Genomic DNA, 15227 nt, shown 5'->3' on the forward strand with positions numbered 1-15227 from the left:
AAAAATCCTGACATTTTCATAGGAGACTTTGGGATTGTAAACGTTATATAACCATGAGGCTTGCTTAATGAGGCAATGTATTCTGAAGTGGGATTCTTTGATGTACCTGTATCTTTTAAACTAGCCCTCAGTAGCCATATCCCCACGAAGAGTGGCTTTTACTGCATTATAACATATCCTTCCCTTGAGATACAGGTGTAGGCTTTCTTCTGAAGAAGGTGTTGCCCAGCATGGATTAGCACTCCTTTGCACATCTGCTGGGATCTGGGCTCCACAGACCTGGTCCCGTGGTGAGTGGGACATCTTGCAGAAGCTAGCCAGTAGCCACTGAATTGTATACCTGGGAGTCAAACTCTTCTGCCCTTGAGCTGTCCCCTGGGGTAAATCCAATACCATTTTCGCACACCTAGGAGATCACTATACATAAACCTCTCTTCTAGGCTCAGTGCTACTGCAAACTGTGTTGCAGAGTTGGTCTGGCCAGTAGTGTCCGTATTGACTTAGGTCAATCAAAAGGTCAATGCTAAACTCGCAGGTTTCACATTGGCTCCATGTTGACGGAGGGCCAGAGAGGCCTCCTGAAGCCAGGATGGCAGCTGCATTCACAGTACTTCAGGTGGTGCTGATAACTGAACACCTTGCTAATCCACGTGGGGAAATAGTGAGACTCTGGCCTCAGATGGTGTAGAGAAACCCAGCAAAATTAGCAGTGCTGTTGTTCACTTGAACAGTCTTTCTGGCCACTCTGAATGGGAAGAGAGATGGCAATCATGCCTTAAACCACAACAGACTCCTTGCAGGGAAATCTTCTCTATCTAAAATTTTGATTTATCTCTCCCAAGATCATGCATGGAATTTTCAACATCCTGTTTTCCTCTGCATAAGCCTTTGTAAAGTAAACAGTGTTTGTCCTCTAAACTATGTTGTGAAATTCTGTGTCTAGTTCTCATCCTCTTGTGATACATCAGTGTTGCTATACCTACTTTCACAGTGGTTTGCTATGCTTGAAAAAGAGATTGCGGATGTACAAGACTTTGGCAATGAACAGTACACAGTGAAGTACAGGTAAAGCTTAGGTGAAGAATTTTCTGGTGACAGGAGGGTAAAATAGCACAAATATTGTCACAGGTACTCTAGAGGAGTGAATGTAGTGACATTTAATTGATCCTGACATGGAATATGATCATGACAACTATTTGATGTTAATTGATTTCTTCATTAGGAATAGCTGTAATTTGTTTTCATTCCCCTTTGAAAAGTATTCATGGTAACAGCCTATACACAGTGACCTGAGCTCCAGGTGAGTGCTGACCAATGACTGCAGAAACAGGTACATCACCTGTGGATAGGACACACTCTAATGAAGGTAAGCAGAGGGATTCTGCAGACTCAGAGCACAGTTCCTCTGTGGATCATCTTGCAGGCATACAGTAAGCCTTATGTGACCAGGGCACTCACTGCTGGATTTGAGGACCTTTTTAAACTTGGGGATACTGGAACCTGTCTCTGGGGTTTATGTCTTAAGATGGCACTGTGCATTCAGCATAATCTTTCCCCAAATGACCAAGGTTAGATGGTACGATATCATGGGCAGTAACTTAAAAAGTAATTTCTTTAAAAGTTGCCAACATTCATAGCCTGTTGGTCTTCAGCATTGCACTGACTGTAAAATGCATTCTGAACAAGGACCTGTTCCAGAGATAATGGTGTTGCTTATTAGCCACCAAATAATGTCATTCTGAATTTTAAAGGAAATTACTTTCTGTACCCTGTAAATGAATCTGGAGGAACTGTTTGTCTTCAGAGCATGGTGTTCTGCGAGACTGTGGCAAGTGATCTGCAAATGATCATGGATCTAACATCACCTTCACAGCATTTCCAATTAAAACTGTACTGAAGATGCATGGTTGCCTACAGAAATTCTGAGAGGTGACATGGGCCTGAGGAATAAAAAATCGGGAAATCACCAAGCAAAGAACACTAGACTCTGTAACCTCTGGGTGTTATGGAGGCGTGAAGATAAAATATAAATGAATATTAATGTCTGGGGACAGCTTAATGATACAGCATAAAATTGAAATTATATAATTAATTCCTAAGCATGGAACAACATTCTTTCTGAGAGGAATTGTTTTGATTATGATTAGAGATATTTAAAAAAAGGCTTTTCTGTTCATAAATGTCTATCTTTTTCTGGCTGATGTGAAGTGCATGCCTCTGTTCTATCCACTAGAAGTAGTGTTAGACTTGAATGTCTTACTGTGAAGAAATACTTCTAGCACTTCCAGATGCAAGCTATAACTTATAGTTCAAGCATACCACACACAGCATCAAACAGTTTATTTCAAAGGAGAGCTGTCACTGCATGTATTCTGCAGTTAGCATTAGTCCTGTCCTATTCTATACTAATATTAGTCATAGATTGTAGCAATTCCAGTTGTATTTCAACATTATTAGTGCTCTACAAGAGGAATTCCTTGTAAATATTTGTGACAAATAAATACTGAAGAGGAATATCATAAGATTAACAATTTGTATCACAGGCATCATTGTTTGATAGTTGTTTCATCTTGTTAGTGTTTTAATCTGTGTTCAATGTAAGACAAACTGTATTGTCACTATTTGCTTTTGAATAGGCAAGCAAAAAGTGATGTGTCTCAGCTATATTATGAAGTGCCTGTTCTCTTTCATGTGAACACTGTGGCCTTTTATTACATTCTCGTGACATTGGTTCTGTTCTAGCAAGATTCCTCTTCTTTTTCCAATATCTAATCATGCTCCCATCAAAGTACCAGTCCCTGAGGGGGAGAGGAAGGATGGGAGAAGCACATATGATGCCTGCCAGGAGACAGAGGAGCTGGTTTTATTTATAATGAAAGTGATAGAACAATCTGGTTTAAATGTACGAAGCAGCAAAATGGAAAATCTCAAGTTTTATCAACAATGAGGTTATTTTTTCCTCTATGTGTCTAGCTTTGGTAGATTTCTCTGATACTCAATGATGACTCATTATCCAGCAAAATCAGAACACCTCAGAACACAAAAATTATGTTACGGTTATTACTGTAGTCCTATGAAGTCTCAGAGCCTGAACACATGTCCTGTACTTAAATCTTAGTACAGAAGAATTTTCAGTGCTGGCATTTTGAAAGGCTGTGGCAATTAAATGAGATAGAGGCAAAGCATTCTACTGGCTGGTGTATGCTTTTCCAGAAGTTTCACAACCTTAATGATTTCAAGACAGATTACAGATGAAGTAATCTTCAGATAAACTATTATAATGTCACCCTATCTCCTTGTTGGCACTGGTCATATTCCAGATCATAGTTATTGTCCAAAATGGTCCACAGGGCATACATGTCCATGAGCTGTAATGGGCATTTGTGTTCCCTGGCAGACTGCATAACTGTGGTCTCTTTGTGACTGAAAGATTTACACATGGTACAAAAAAGAGAAGGGCTCTCCACAGTCATCCTGTTTCCACACTGCCTCTCGCACTCCAACCAGCCTGTAAAATACAGCTGGATGGTGCTAAACACCAGGCAACATGGAGCCACTTATTGCCTCAGATGTTGAAAGGTAGCAGATGGTGTCCAGCAGGCTCTCGCTGCTGTCTGTCAGTGCAGGGGAAAGAAACGTTACAAACCTTAAAACCTGAAAAAGCATGGTGTGTTGAGGAGAATCACGAACTCCGGCAACTCCGTAAGAGTCAGGAATCAAAATCCATTTATTGCCAATACAAGTGTGTTTATAAATCTTCCTAGCAACTGATCACACATAAACAGAAGGCTTGATTGGTTACATGCATTCTTCACACACTGTTCACAAGCCTAAAACTAACATTTGATTGGTTATTACCTGCTGTCCATAATACACCAGACAATTCATTGGCTACAAGTTAGTTACTGCTATCCTAAAGCCGATTGGTTAATTAAATCTTACAAGCACAAACACAATGTTCTATACACTTTTAGCTCAAGGTAGAAAACTTTCCACTGTTTAAGAAATGACCAGATGTTTCCCATCAACCGTAGCTTGGCATGTTTTCTTCAGGCAGAGCTCAGCATCCTTATCTTGTTTTTCTACATTCCTGTTTGCTACTTCCAAGGCTTCTGGCCAGCGAAGGTCAAGATGTTCTCATTATTCACCAGCTGTACAGTGCTCTCAGTTCTTCTTCCTCTTTTTGCATCCCTTTTGCGATGTAGCCAAAGTCTTGCTCTTGTCCGACGTGGCCATTGTCCTCCAAAAACGATCCCACAGTGTGGCGTATCTTTATATTGTATGATGAGGTACTTCGCTGAATCCAGAGGATGAGGAATTGGGCCTCGTTCCTTCCTGGAGCAACTGAAGGTGTGGTTTTGTGGTGTTTCGGTTCTTTCACCCCCAGCTCATCTTTGAATCCAGCAGAGGGCATTTTAATGTTGCTTCAGTTGAAAGTCAGCTGTTCCAGGAGCACAGATAAGTAGGTAGGAAAGCAGGGAATACACAAACATAACTCCTTCTTCAGCTGCAGTTGGGGGTCTGAGGGGTGGAGAATAGGAGGAAAACATAATCAATTCTTTTTCAAAGTGGAAGTACTTGCTTTGATCAGTTCTAGTGAAAAACGGGGTTAGTAAAAAGGGATGCTGCATTACAAGAAGTCAGTGAAGGTGCCCAGAAGCCTCCTGAATGGGGATCTCAGAGGCCTAGTGCTTTATCAGAGGCATACACACAACAAAGCTCACTCACGGAAAGGCTGAGGTCCCTCACACTTCACTCAACCTTTGCTCTTTGCTGTTAGCAAAGGCTCTCTGGAGACAGCTGCCCTGATAGTCAGTGTAGCTCCATGTTCCTAGTATCTATGGATCCAGCATTTACATCTCTTTTCTTGCATTGCAGTTACAAGTCATATCCCTATGCCTCACCACTAACTTCTCCTCTCAAAATATTTCATCTTGGGATGTTTTCTGAGGATTCAAAACACCCTTTTCCCTGCCTTTTGGCCATTCCTTTTCCTATATACCTTCATGGGTGTAAAGCCTAAGTCTCTGTTCCTTTATTCAGAACCAAGAGATCTTATTTCTTATGGTCTTGGCACTGTACTTTAGACCAGTAGCATATCTGTCTATTGCTGGAGCATTATAGTAAGGAAGGATTACTGTTGATATCAGCTGTGCCAAGGACCTGACTTCAAGCCTCCAGAGATTTCTAAGCCTCCTGGCTACATGACAAGTGTTTTAAGGTCTTTGGAAAGTGCAGAGTATAAACAAGAATAGGAGTAAAAATGTAAACCAAGAAAAACAGAATCAAGTCACTCTTGGAGAGAAAAAGTGAGGAAAAAAAAGGGTAAAAGCAGATGCAGAGGTATGCTTAAGACCTTGGGTTAAACCTACCTCAGCTTTTCAGGCATCTGCAGCAGGCACTGCAGCTCTTGCTCACAACTAAAAGCTAAAGCTAGATTTCCTCTTGCCAAAGAACAGTCAGAACAAATAGGCTACCTTAGCCTACACTTTAACAAGGCAAATGTTGTCAGGCCTCTGCAAGCTGCCCTGTTACATGAAACAAATTCACGGTATATTTACTTTTGCAAAACATTTCAGCTCTGCTGTCATGAGTCACTTTGACATAATTTTTCTGCAGCAGCCCTTGCAATGAGGGTGCATGCCTTCACCTCCTCTGCTTAGTTTAGTGGCACAATTATTTTAAACCTCTACTCAGGGGTCACGCTTCATGAACTTACCCAAGAGAAAGATACTATGACAAAATGGTCATGACTCACTGTTACACACAGGCGCATGAAAAGAGACCCAAGGAGATCATGTAGTTCACTGCACCATTCAGAGGTAGGACCGACTATACATAAAGGAACCTGAAGGTGCACAAGTCCATGGGACCTGATGAGATGCACAAATGGGTTCTGAGAGATCTGGCAGATGAAGTGGCTAAGCCACTATCCATCATCTTTGAGAAATCGTGGCAGTCCGGTGAGGTTCTCACTGACTGGAAAAAGGGAAACATAACCCCTGCTTTTAAAAAGGAAGACCGTGGAAACTACAGGCCAGTCAGTCTCACCTCTGTGCCCAGCAAGATCATGGAGCAGGTCCTCCTGGAAACTATGCTAGGGCATGTGAAAAATCAGGAGGTGATCTGTGACAGCCAACATGGCTTCACTAAGGGAAAATAGTGCCTGATAAATTTGGTGGCCTTCTGCAAAGGGGTTACATTGTTGGTGGATAGAGGAAGAGTAATGGACGTCATCTACCTGGATTTGTGCAAAGCATTTTACACTGTCCTGCACAGCACCCTTGTCTATAAATTGGAGTGACATGTATTTGATGGATGGACCACTCGGACGATAAGGAATTTGCTGGATAGTCACACTCAAAGAGTTGAGGTCAATGACACAATGTCCAAATGGTGAGCAGTGATGACTGGCATTCCTGAAGGGTCGGTGTTAGGACTGGTAATGTTTAGCATCTCTGTTGGTGACGTGGACAGTGGGATCAAGTGCACCCTCAGCAAGTTTGACAATGATACCAAGCTGTGTGGTGCAGTTGACACGCTGGAGGGAAGGGATGCCATCCACAGGGACCTGGACAGGCTTGAGAGGTGGGCCCATGCAAACTCATGAAGTCTAACAAGGCCAAGTGCAAGGTCCTGCACATGGGTCAGGGCAATCCCAAGGACAGATACAGGCTGGGCGGTGAGTGGATGGAGAGCAGCCCTAAGGAGAAGGACGTGGGGATACCGGTGGATGAAAAACTGTCTATGAGCCAGCAGTGTGCACTCGCAGCCCAGAAAGCCAACCTTGTCCTGGGCTGCATCAAGAGAAGTGTGGCCAGTGGATTGAGGGAGGGGATTCTGTCCCTCTACTCCACTCTTGTGAGGTCCCACCTGCAGTCCTGTGTCCAGCTCTGAGGTTCCCAGCATAAGATGGACATGGCCCTGCTCGAGCGGGGCCAGAGGAGGCCATGGAGATGATCAGGGAGCTGGAGCAACTCCCTTATACGGACTGGCTGAGAGAGTTGGGGCTGTTCATCCTGAAGAAGAGAAGGCTCCGGGGAGACCTTATTGTGTCCTTCCAGTACTTAAAGGGGGCTACAGGAAAGATGGGGAGGAACTCTTTATCGGTCAGTGTAGTGATAGAATGATGGGTAATGGTTTTAAATTGAAAGAGCGTAGATTTAGATCATCTAGAAGGAAGAACTTCTTTACTGTGAGGATGGTGAGACACTGGCACAGGCTGCCCAGAGAAGCTGTGGCTGCCCCCTCCCTGGAAGGGTTCAAGGCCAGGCTGGACGGGGCTTTGAGCAGCCTGGTCTGGTGGGAGGTGTCCCTGCCCATGGCAGGGGGGTTGGAACTGGATGATCTTTAAGGTCCCTTCCAGTCCAAACCATTCTATGTTTCTATGATTTATCTAAAGTGTTCTTAATGTCCTTAAGGATATGTCTTAACAGACACCTACTGCAATTATTTCCAGTCCTTCCTTGTCTTCTGTGTAGGAATGTTTCTTCATTATGGATTCTAGGATTTTAATCCCTGCAGCTTCTTTTTGCATATTTTAATATTTTCAGCAGATTTTCCCTCAGCCTTCACTTCTATAGGTTATTCAAACCAATTCCTTCAATTCTTTCTTGCAGGCTATGTTTTCATGCTCTCTGATTATTCAAATTTCTCTCCTCTATACTTTTTCCAGTTAGTGAACATCTTTCTTTAGCTCAAAACTGATCATACTATTCCAGCTGAAGCTTCACTGACACCAAATAAAGTGGAAGGATTGCTTCAGGTACCTCATGATGCCTCCCAGTATCACATTTAGCTTTCTCATAACAACATAATGTTACTGATTTATGCTCTGCTGTGTCCCACCATAACCCCCGTATCTCCTCTTGATGAAGGTTTGTATTTGTACAGCTGATTATTCTTTCCTTTCCACTGCATCTTTCAGGTCTCCCTTATGTTTACTTTGGGTGGTAACGTCAATTTGTTGGGATTGATTTGAATACTAATTTATATTTGCAGTCCCTCCTTCTTAATGCCATATGCAAATACAGTAAGCATCCTCTCTATTCCATTATCTCGGTCATGAGTGAAAACATGAAGGGCCCCAAGTGATGTAATCTCCCATTTTCTCACTGTTTACTAGTTTACTCTCTGAGAGTAGTTGCTTGCTCACCTCTCAGAAGCTCGATTCAGACCATGTTTCCTCATTTTATTTATGAGGACATCACTAGAGAGACTATATTAAAAGCATCCCTGTGACTCTTCTTGATCTCCACAGCTGCTGTGTGGTAATACCTGGATCTGGGTTCTTTGAGTTAAAACTGTCCTTTTTTTGTGTATACAGTATATTGATCTGTACCTGTGACTTTCTACAGTAAGAATGATAATAAAAGTAATAAATTATAGTAATAGAATTGCTCTTTTTTTTTTTTTCTGAGGAAAGAAATAGCAGGTTGATTCAGCTTGTAGATTAAGACTGGAGAGGATATGTCTACCTATGCAATAGGTGTCTAACCTGTTATAATCCATAAGCATCTAGTCAAGACAGTCAGCTCAGTCTAGAAGGCTACTCAGCTCACCCAGATGTATACACTAATGTCTAGTCAGGTAAGTTGACTCTAGACTCAGGCATCTTGACTCTGAGAACTGCGGCAGAAGTTAGACATGAGCCTGATTTTGGGTGCCTTGATCTGTGAGCCAAATCCCACCTGCTAAATTCTGTATAACATGCATGGTAATGTGCTGTATTCAGTATGTTCTAGTCATGTTTTTGTACGTGTTTTTAGAGTACAGAAGAAAACCATGGAGGAGGGTAATATATACAGTGCAAATAGGAGTAATGCTGCAACACTGGAATTTATTATTGCTGATCTCAGTAACTACTTACAGTAGTGGGTAGTGATCTGTCATGTGAAAGGGACATTGAGTCTTCCTAACTCTGACCTATGAATTCATCTTAAATGACTAATGTTGCTTACCTTTATAGTAATTGGGATTTATCATGTGAAAAAAACAGGGAACTGAGGAGGAAAATAAAGTAATAACACAATGAGTAGCACACACCAGCAACATCATTAAAATTTGTTTCCCTTATAACTTGATTTCCTTTCAAAACTTTTTATCACATCCATGAAAGGGAGGTTTGGATACTGGTATGAGACATCACAAAATGGGGAAGGATTTTTGGTACAGGTGTAGTTTCAGCTGATGAAGTTTTGTCTGGAAAACAGCTCATCAAACAATTTGATATTTTACAGATATTCAGAGTCACCAGGTTTTTTTCTTGCACAAAGAGAGAAAAAGACCAGGAATTTGTAAGAATCCAACTGAAATAAACAGGCACTAAAGTAAGAAAGAAGAGTAGATCAGCAGGCTGCAGAATTACAAAGCCTATCTGGTTTGCATTTAGGCTTTGTTTTGTTTTGTTTTGTTTTTTTCAAAATGTCTCTTGCCCTTCTGGACACTCCTTTGTCTATAGCATGGTTGCACACAGCTCTTCCTTGGAGGCATCACTTTACATTTCCTCTTCTACATGTCATTGATTCTCATCTGTAAAGATTTATATATCATTTAAGTACAAAGCTGAAGCTGGATCACAAAATGTGCTCTTCAAAGGCCTTGACTGCTAACTGAATATCTGAACTTTGCCTCCTCTGTAGTTGCCCCAGTTGCATAAACTCGGATGCTATAAGACAGATTCTCCTGGCTGAAGTTGTTGTAAACTGGCAATACCAGCCTTGTTTGTCCCTGACCAAACTTCACGTCAACTTATCTAAAGTGCAAGAAGGAGCAAGAGCTCACAGTCATGGTATTTCCCAAAATGTCATGAAATAACAAGAGCGTTAGAGCAACTCTGTTGTTAACACACATCATCACCCTAGCAGCAGAGTCAGGAGAGGCTATCTGCACACCAACCCCACAGCCCAGGCTTGCTCTAACCACCAAACGTTTTAGTTTGGTCCTGGGGCAGCAAGCTAGGGGCGGTTGGTATAAATCTAACCTTTCCATTCATGGCCAGGGCTTCAACAGGGCATTTGGCAACTGCTGATCCTCTTTAATGTCCATGCAAGATCCTCACCATCCCGCAGCTGGCAGCAGGACACCCTCAGTGTAAAGTTGTTTTTGTAAGTTTGCTGTCCCAAACATCTGTTCATCCCAGGAGTCTTGGGAGTGTAACAACATAGTGGGCAAGATTTGGGGTTATGTCAGGCTCTTCTGTGAGTATGGTGTGATATTGCTGGCAGCTTCATGTATAATAAGAAATGTAGAAATCCGTAATTTTTCCTTTTCCTGTTTTGCAGGTTTAAGGACCACTCCTGTCCCCTTCTGCTTTCTATCTCTGGTGCTATCGAGGACACTCACATTCTTCATCCTCCTGAGCTGACACAGGCCCTGCTTGTGATGCCAGGTATCACTTTTACAGTGTGAAATAAACACAGCTTTTACAAGCCTGGCTTTGTTAGACAAAATTGTAAGCCCTCACATGTGTTTTAAATGCAGTCCACTGATTTGGGGTTTGCTGCTAGAGTACAGCTTTCTTCCACTTATTTCTGCCTACTCTCCAGCCTGCCAGATCTCACAGAAGGGACGGGAAGATCTGGGAACCACACGCTCTGCAGCTGATGCGAGCCTGCCAGATTGCCCTTGCTGAGCCCAAGACTCGCACAGAGGCCTGCTCCTTCGTGCTTCCCACCGCGCTCCGCTTGTGCAGTGGCCCTCCTCCCAGCCACTGCACAATTAATTAAGATGAATTAAGGCAGCCTTGCGCACGGCTCTCCCCATCCCACAGCCCAGCAGCACCGGGCCCCCTGCCGCCACGCAGCAAAGCGTGCTCCTGGGCCTCCTTCGGGAGCTGAAGGTCCTCGGGGTCCCGTTGGACTGGGACGCGAGGTAGACCTGAAGGGAGCTTCCCTGGCTGCGTGGACACGCACCGAGAGTCTCTGATTCCACGCTCCTGCCGCGGCGGTGGCCGGGTGCACGCAGCCCCTCTAGTTGCCCCAGTAACAAAGCCCAGCCACGGTGGATCCGCCAGCAGCCCTATGGGCCGTAGCCAACGCTGCGTGCACGCAGGACAAAAGCCATCTGCAAACAGCTTTCGAAAGAAACCGTTTCTCAGCTTTGTGAGGAACCCGGCTGTTAACCCGAGCGGTGAAAATCGGGAGGTCAAGCTCTGCTCTGCCTGGCCGGCCTTGTCCCGCAGTGATGCTCTTCCCGGGAGCGGCGGTACGTGAGCTCCACCTAAAGGCTCAGGCTCAGGCTCAGCCCCAGCCCCTCTCCCAGGAATCCGCAAGGATTTCATCACGCCGGAGCCTCACGCTGTGCCCCACCTCCAGGGAAAGCGTGGGTTACTCAGCAGAACGTCAGGAGCAGCCAGCGACGGCCTTTGCCTCCTTTGCAGTCGGGTGTGCTGCTGACCTGGCGCCGTGTTGTGTTTATCACCTTTTGGTTTGTGGCGTTCAAGGTCATTCATGCAGTCATTTTGCCTGACAGCAATGGCTCTATTGAGGCTTAAATGCATAAAAACATATTTATGAATATATAGAAGTAGATTTGTGTGTGTCTCGGTGTGTTTCTCTTTTACATCCTGTTGCAATACTGCAATATAAAACATTTCCCACAAAGCTGTGATTATCCAGGTCAAGGCTGGAAAACAGAGCTTCTCCTATCCTACAGTAAGCACAGTCTCACCCTCCCTGTGTCTGTGTGTGTGCGTGTGCACATATGCATATGCCTGTGTGTATCATTACAGTTTAAGGGGAAAAAAAAAAAAAAAAAGTCACAAAGTAGTCAGTAGTGAGTTTCCAACACCGGGTGACAAAATAGCCCCAGTGTTCTGGAGTTTATGGTGCCTGTAGATGAAAAGCCAGAATTAGCACATTATTCAGTCTTTGAAACAAGATGCAAGAGAGAAGCCTTCAGTTATAGAGGAGGATGATGCATGTATTTCCCCCTGAGGCTGTTTCCAAATTGGAGAGTACAGAGGAAGAGAGGTGGATTACCAGCTCCTCATTGCCCGAGGCCTTAAGGGCAGGCAAATAAAAACAAAGAAACAACACGGGAAACATTCGGAAGCACAGAAATGGGTTCTCCCAGTGCAGGGACTCTTGCACTTCAAAGGGAATGAAATATGTGAGGCAGCAGTAACTCTAGTCCCAGGAGTGGTAATGTTTGAACATAGCTAGCTTATGTAAAATATTAATCAGTTTTAAGTCTGCACAGTCTTGCTGCATCGGGTCACAGATTTCTTCTTCCAGCATCCCATTCCCAGTTACTGTGAATGTTTGGAGAAGCTCTGTACGTGACAATGTGGAGATATGTCTGACATGAGCAGTGGGATCCCAGCAGCACGATTGTTTCCATGTATTAGAGGTGCAGGGTGGGTGAGGAGGAGCAGGGCAGGTGAAAGGAATGAAGGAAACTTAAATGAGCATAACTCTGAATTTTCCTCAATTAAGGGCAAATGACTTGCAGACATCTGATGCTGAGGACTGGCAGTATCCCGAGCAGGTGCATCGCAAAACTGGATCCTTCCCTTCTTCCCTCCTTGCCTCCTCTCATCATCCTCAGGCAGGAGGCTTTGTGGTGCTGGCCAGGGTTTGTTCTCACTGAAGCTACTGATTGTCCTCCATCTGTGTGAATCAAAGTGGAGTTAAGTCAATACTGAGCACCTTTGAAAAATCCCACTCAGAATTCACTTAGTATTTATTCAATTAAGTATTAATTATAGGATCTCTTTAGCTAAAGAAAATCCCTTACTGTCATTTCATCAAAGTGTAGAATATGGTGCCTTAGTTCCCCCAAGCATCCTCTGCTGCATTTCATTTTCTGATGTATTTTTCCCACAGTTACAGTCTGTAGAAAAGAACTAAATTTTTAAATATAAATCCAGAGATTAGGAAAGGCATAATTTCTAAACACCACACAACAATTCTGTTAAAGTGCCAATAATCTCTGTGTCAATACTCTAAAGGGATCAAAACAAGAGTTGGGAAGATCTGCAATTTAAAAAATAAGAGACCCATAAAAAGCACAGATGAAAAGAGTGAATGTAGACATGCAGCTTTAGATGGGATCACTCTTATCCCTTTTATACAAGGAGCAACAGAATTTTATGTCTGGAATATTTATTTGGCTCCAACAAGTGGCCTCTGGCGTGACCATAAAGAGCTGTATCTGAACAGTCAGCTGAGGGGCTTAGGTGGATTTAGGCACCTACTGTGATGCCTCACTTGAAGAGAATGTTGCTAAGATTTTGTTCATCTTGCAAACAGTGGTGAAATGTAGCTGCTTTCTAAGAGCAGTGGAGAGGGTCTAGGAGAGAGATCTTTGCTCCTCTCCAGCTACCAGGCTTTCAGGGAGCAGTAGAAGGCTGTGAGGCTGAAGAGAGATGTCCGTGAGATAGAGCCTTGGTTTGTGCATCTATCTACCTATACATGTACACAGGAATATAGCAAAAAGATCAAGAGTTATTACTTCTAATAGTACCAAGCTTCTCTTTAATAAAGTTATGGACTGGTTGCTCTTGTGAATGTTTGACTTCTGCAAAAGCATATTTATGTCATTTTCAAAGAGCAAAGCAGTCAGTAATCATGTCATTTCAATACTTGAAATACTCTCAATGTATTTTCAATACTATTTGTCTGAATTCTGCAAAACTAATTTCTAATACACTCAGACACCTATCTGGGACATTTTCAGCCTCTCAGTTTCAGACAGAAGTCTCTCTGACCAGCAGAGGTTCTCTCTGCCTTTCCTATAGGGACTGCCTAGGAACTTGCATCTGCGTAAAACAATTTGGCATACAGAAAGCTCAAGTCCAAAGAGAAGCTTAATTTTTCTACCAACGCTGAGACTGTGCTTAGCTCACTCAGACTGCACTGCATTTAGTGACAACTGCTTTGGTGACTTTACCACCTCCCTTTTTCACAGATCCTGCGGGAAAACATACCCAAGAGAGTGGAGACTGATTCCACACCTTTCTCCACTCAAACAGGAGGTTTGATCCCCATCTGTTACAGAGCTGGGGATTGATGCCTTCAGGGGAAAGGACCTTCCACCTCTCCTCTGGAGTGTCAGTCATTTTGAAGGCAGAAGTAGACCCAACAAGACAAAGTCTCTAGTGATTAAGGTAGGGAGATGGGGGAGATGAATCCTGACACACCACTTACTGCTGCTCCCCCGATTAATCCTCCTTTTTACACAAGGAATGTCTGCACTACACAACATCAGTGCTAACCTGCATTAGTTTTTGAGTCTGAAAAACCTCAAAAGAATGGAAAACTATGAAATCTTGAGATCCACATAGAGCTTGGAATAGCAATTTCATACTTGAATGAAAACAGCTCTTTAATTCTTCATAGAAAAAAATAGATCAGATTAATGTATGTAGACTACTTGTGAATGTAATTAACTGGTTTTAATATTTGATTTTCATTGGGTATACTGTTGGTTAACATCTAAAGGAAGTATTATTTCTGATTCAGACAAACTATAGATGTCCTTTTGTTTTTTAATACATGTTTTTGATTCCTAGACCACTCCCAAATGGCCTATTAAATAAAAATAATAATAATTAAAAAAAAAGGCAAACCAAAACATCTTGCAATATACATTCTTGGTGCAGGCCAAATGAGATTACTTATTCTTGTTAGTGAACTCTGGTCTTTCGTATCTTGCCTTGATGTACCTAAAGCATCTTCCTCATATCATAAAACCACCAAGAATAATTTTCAGTGCATTAGCCTGTTTACTAACATAGTTTGCAGACTAGTAATTACCTATGCTCTCTCTTTTGAACCATAAATAAAGACTGTGACCTCTTGCTTGCAAAATAAAAGGGATAGACTCACTATCTGGATCTCCAGCCAGCTTATTTGTATATGTGAGACACAGCAAATTTAGCTGGGCTACTACTTTCCAACACAGCCTGCTGCACTTTTCTATCAGTATCTGTCTCGATACATGTTAGCTACAATACAATCTATCTTAGAAGCCTGTCAGTCACTTTTACCTGGCATATCATCTTTTTTTTTTTTTTTTTACTTTTTCCCAAAGCCCTTGTATTTTAAATAACTACAGAGTCAATGAAAGTAAGACATACCCTACTCCACCACCCCTTACACTGACCTATTCAATGATTTTTTTGGATTTTTCAAAAATACTTATGGCCCAGGTCAAAGGAAAGATTCCTTGCTAAGCAGAACTGTACTTCCTAGAGGATTTAATCCTATTTCAGACAAATTTAG

At 42.8% G+C, this 15227-nt stretch overlaps 1 protein-coding gene across 5 annotated transcripts in view; it reads right to left on the reverse strand.

The window, feature by feature from the left end:
- Positions 1-8416: 8416 nt before the first annotated feature.
- The window catches only part of LOC104361183 (norrin cystine knot growth factor NDP), a 38743-nt gene continuing 31932 nt past the window's right edge, over positions 8417-15227 (reverse strand). For 3 of the 5 annotated variants that reach the window (XR_004407273.2, XR_006164944.1, XR_006164945.1), the window contains 2 exons: positions 12739-12847; positions 8417-12611 (listed from right to left, as the gene is read on the reverse strand). The gene's annotated coding sequence lies outside the window, so the exon portion shown is untranslated. The remainder of the gene's footprint in view (positions 12612-12738; positions 12848-15227) is intronic. The other 2 variants (XR_004407276.2, XR_004407275.2) reach the window with 1 other exon arrangement.

The sequence above is a fragment of the Tyto alba genome, unplaced genomic scaffold (genome assembly GCF_018691265.1).
Source record: "Tyto alba isolate M040663 unplaced genomic scaffold, T.alba_DEE_v4.0 Super-Scaffold_14, whole genome shotgun sequence".
NCBI classification, from domain to species: Eukaryota; Metazoa; Chordata; class Aves; order Strigiformes; family Tytonidae; genus Tyto; species Tyto alba.